Genomic DNA, 5,185 nt, shown 5'->3' with positions numbered 1-5,185 from the left:
CAGGAAGTGAAGCCAAAGCAACGTCTGTTTTTTCTTCTTCTCCACTATTACTTTTTGCTGCTAACTCCCAAATGTTTTCTCGACACTTGTTTCGTCCAGTTCTGCCTCACGTTGGCAATGTCGCGATCAAGAATACGCGAAAAATGCTAAAGCGCGCAACACAACCGTAAGGAACTCGTCCTCACACGTCTCGCAAACCCCCCGCTCTCTCTGTTAGTATTTTGTACCAGCTGCACTGAACACCTTCTGAACAACTTTCTATTTATAAGCATTTATCATAAATGGGGCCCTTGAAAAAAATGCATATCTGTAATGTACCGACGTACCAAGAATAAAGTTTTCTACCGGGTTTTTTTGCCTCCCTTTAACTTTGTAGCTGGTTTCCAAGTCTGTCGAATGTAATTGTGAGCATGTGAAAGTCCAGGCTGATTTTAAAGCTCACATAGAGTGGTCCTGTTGCGCATATGTTAGTTACGGAGGTCTACTTACATACATTAACTTGTTTTTATGGTCAAAAACCTCCTAGTTGCTGTAAACGAGCCGATAGAAATCTGTCTTTTCTGACGCTGTTCCTCAGCCGCGATATTTCAGACATAAATCTCACCCCCAGAAGACAGAGTGTGTTGTGATTGGCCAGCCAGCGTAGAGCCTTCCCAACTGTCTTGTGATTGGCCAATACCCGGAAGTGACGTAATCGGCACACCCGCTCTCAGAAGCGCAGCAGCTCCCCCCTCTGGAACGGTGGATGCACTGCTCCTCATTATCGAAAACATTGTTTTAACGATGTCTAAAAAATAGCTTCGTCACGACTCCCCGCCGCAGTCCCTTTTATGACTTTGACCCGGAGTCAGAAGACACTGTCGCTCGTGAAACACCTCCACAACGGACGTTATTCTTCTTCTGCGGTTCAATGTACGCAACCGAATGTGCCCGGACTAGTGCCCGGAGCAGGACGATCTGCTGTTCAGGAGAACCGCTGTTTACGTAACCGGACCGGGTTTTTACAGAGATCTCGCTGAGCCCGAGATTACAATAAAACACAGCGTTCTCGGCAGTGGCTGAACTGTTTGTTTAGAAACTTCAGGGCTTGTAAGGACGCAGATACACACTAAAAGACAGCGTTAATTGGAACTTCCGGTCTAGTTCCGCTTTAATTTTTCTTGGTTCATAGAATTTCAGGCTTGAATGGTCGGACCCCACACATTTTCACCTTACCAAATCTGGCCCTCTTTGCAAAAAGTTTGGACACCCCTGCACAAGAGGGAGCGCACGTTTTTGAGATTGAGGGTTAAGATTGAGGATTAAGCAAGGAATTGGAATTCACCCTTAATCAGGGGGGTCTAGCCCCCCCCCCCCAGACCCCCCTGTATTTCGCACAGTGTTTACAGGTAAGTGGCCGAGTGTGTGCCAGCATGTGAAACCTTGTTTTTCCTCCCATCGGAGCGGCTTCTGCCGTTTATCACAAACCTCTCATTCCAGCAGGAGTAAGTGAGCAATAGAACGTCACAATGACATTATTCCAAATTGAATAATCCTTCGTTTCTAAAAAAAAATTTGCAGCTCGTGATCACAGAAGACCTTCTATTTATGGTGTTAGAAGCAAACAAAGGAAGCCATGGATCTGAAAGGGTAAAGGTTCTAAACGTCAGGATGCTTCGGGGGTAAACAGGCTGAGACCAGGCTGATTTTTATGCCTGACTCAACAAAGAAGAGTTTTTTTTTGTGCTTACTTAGCTGGAAGATGACACACGGAGATAAACAAAAGACAATCAAAGCATACATCACATGCTCTTATCAGACCTTCAGTCCGTGCGTTTGCACTCTCGTGCTACTGTAAATGTGACAGCAGGGACTTCATGGCTCCCTGCTCTGACATCCTTCAATTGTCTGCTTCAGGTTTGTATCAGTCAACACAGTGGAATGAAAATAAGAACGAAACCGAACGTTGAAGAGCGAACGATAACATTCATCTCCATCTTTCTCTCAGGATTAATTGTACTAATGTCTTTGACCTTGTTTTCAATGGATTTTACTATGCGATAGGAATGACAGATAAGACGATCTGGAGCTATTTTTACTTTGCCTAGAAAAGATGTGCTGTTGATAGCAAAGGAACAAGAAGCAGCCAGAAGAAGAATCTGCCAGATTTGTTAGATGTGGACTTTTTCACTCATCGCTCTCTACGGTGAAATCTGTCAGATTTTTTTGGGTGGTTTTCACGGCTGTCTGCTAAAACTAACAAAAGCAGCACGGCAGCTCTTTTAACATATCAAGTATACACTGCCGTTCAAATGTTGGGCTCACTTAAAATGTCCTTATTTTTTAAGAAAAAACACTTTCTTTCAAAGAATTGAACTCTAGAAATACACTCTACATTGTTAATGTGGTAAACAACTATTCTAGCTGCAAACGTCTGGTTTTTAATGGAATATGTACATAGGTGTATAGAGGCCCATTTCCAGTGTTCTAATGGTACATTGTGTTTGCTAATGGTGTTAGAAGACTATTGGATGATTAGAAAACCCTTGAAAACCCTTGTGCAATGATGTTAGCACAGCTGAGAACACTTTTGCTAGTTCCCAAAGTCATTATTTCTAATCTTGTCAATGTCTTGACTATATTTACTATTCATTTTTCAACTCTTTTGATGAATAAAAATCTGACTTTTAATGGAAAGCACAACAAAAATCGTATAGGTGAGCCCAAACTTTTGAACGGAAGTGTTCGCTCCCACCCGATTTCGCAATGATTTGGTCACTGAGGTCATGACCCCATTGGCGTCACATTTAAGTACCAGGTCTTTTTTTGTGAATTTTATGAGTATCATGTTCCTAAAAGTAACCTAATATTCTCAATGAGGTCACCAAGAAGAAGAGGTCAACGTGGGTTGACTGAAAGAACCTTAAGTTTTCTTCCTCCGTTTGTCTTCTTTGCATAAAGTTTTGCCTGGACAGGAGCCAGTAGAGGTGGATTTCGGGCACCAGGGCGCCTCCCTAAGGAGGTGTTCCTGGTATGTCTAACTGAGAGGAGACAGAGGATCAGACCAAGGACTAAGTTGAGAGATTATATCTCCTGACTGGTCTGGGAGCGTCCAGGGATCGTCCAGTCAGAGTTGGGCATAGGGAGAGGGAAGTCCGGGGGCTCCTGCTACATCTGTTACCCATGCAACTCGATCTCAGCTCGGGTTGACAAGGGCGAGATTGATGTTTGCGAAAATGTATCTTCTTTCGGCTTCTAACCTTTCGAGCATCTGCCTCTATCTCGTCCTCTCCGGTGTGTCTTCTTCTTCTGCTCTGCCATCTCTTGTCTTTTAGTGTTTTGTCGGTCAGGAGTGATTCGTTCGAATCATGAACTGAGTCGTTCCTTTCTTAGTTCAGTTGAGCTCAGCAGCGATCGCGGCGGCCGGGAGTGGAACTGCAGCGTTCCGTGAATTACTCGCGAAGTCGTTCGCCGACGCCGGCACTCACTCGTGAATCTTCGGGCAAACGACGCCAGCCAACGTGCGCCGAGCGGGGAGGGAGTGACTAGTAAGAAGAACTGTTTCTGTCGCGCTGCTGTGATTCGTTCGCGCCGCCAGTCACTGACTCAGTCATGATTCGCCAACGAACTGACACACACAGAGAACTGGTTGAACTGTGGCTGAGGACGTGAATCTCGCGAACGAACTGACACACAGAGAACTGAACTGTGGCTGAGGACGTGAATCTCGCGAACGAACTGACACACAGAGAACTGAACTGTGGCTGAGGACGTGAATCTCGCGAACGAACTGTGGCTGAGGACATGAATCTTGCGAACGAACTGACACACAGAGAACTGGAGAACTGTGGCTGAGGACGTGAATCTCGCGAACAAACTGACACACAGAGAGAACTGGTGAACTGTGGCTGAGGACGTGAATCTTTCGAACGAACTGACACACAGAGAACTGGAGAACTGTAGCTGAGGATGTGAATCTCGCGAACGAACTGACACAGAGAGAGAACTGGTGAACTGTGGCTGAGGATGTGAATCTCGCGAACGAACTGTGGCTAAGGATGTGAATCTCGCGAACGAACTGACACACAGAGAACTGGAGAACTGTGGCTGAGGACGTGAATCTCGTTCGCGCTGTCACTCACTCAATGACCCGCAGTGCGAACGTACCGCACTTAGGGAGGACGTGAGTCCCGTAGCAGGGCACTGGACTCCTGCTAAGCACAGAACGATTCGGTGAACGAATCTTTTGAACGAATAATTTTAATGAAATGATTCAAGTGATTCAGTACACTCAAATGAACTGCCGATCCCATCACTATTGTCTTTTGGACAATACCACAGTCACCTCTCTTGTGCACTTCCTATTGCTTTGGACGGTTGACCTCAGGTATTTGAACTCTTCCAAGTCTCCTGTCCACCTCTCCAGGCTTTCTTCCACTCGTCCCTGACTCTTACTGTAATACACATCACAATATCATCTGCAAACAGGTTTACATCAGTGTATAATCGCTTTGATTGTAAGATTAAAAATTGCTTTTTATATGTACTTTAAAGGTGCATTATGTAATAAATCTAAAGCAACTGGCCATAAAATCCTCCTAATATGTCACAGACAGGAATAATGTTCATATAACAAACTGAACTCACCAACAACAACAGTACAGACAAAATATTTGCATTAAAAGAAACATTTTGCAGACTGCAAATCATGTTTATGTTTTGAAATCATGTTTTGGCATGTGGCGCCACCTACCACCGTCAACCAATCATTGCAGTTAGTAGAGTCTCAGCTGCTGAGCAACCACGGGTTGCCAGTTATGCCAGAAAACGAAACCTCTGTTTTTTGAATTTGAGTGTAGTAACCGTTTTTGGCCACATTCTTAAATATGGCGCCTTTAAAAAAGGGTCTTGCTTTATGGAGCCCGAGTGGAGCCTGAATAGACGCTTACGTTATGTCATAATTACTCCAGGCACTTTTCGTTTGGAAATATTCTATTTGGAAGTTTTTGTTTGTTGTTTTATTTCAGTTCTGTGTGTATGTGTGTGTTTTCCCTGTTTTATTTTGTCGTATGTCCTTGTGTGTACCTTTACTTCCTGTTCTGTCTTCCCTCTTGATTATCTGGCTCCTCCCCCCTCCCCAAATGTGTTTCACCTGTGTCTTATTATCCCTGCCTCCCCAGTGTATTTAGCCTCTGTGCTCCCCACT

The sequence above is a fragment of the Microchirus variegatus genome (genome assembly GCF_963457635.1).
Source record: "Microchirus variegatus genome assembly, chromosome: 9".
Classification (NCBI taxonomy): Eukaryota; Metazoa; Chordata; class Actinopteri; order Pleuronectiformes; family Soleidae; genus Microchirus; species Microchirus variegatus.
The sequence above is the reverse complement of the archived record's forward strand: the minus strand, read 5'-3'. Positions refer to the sequence as shown.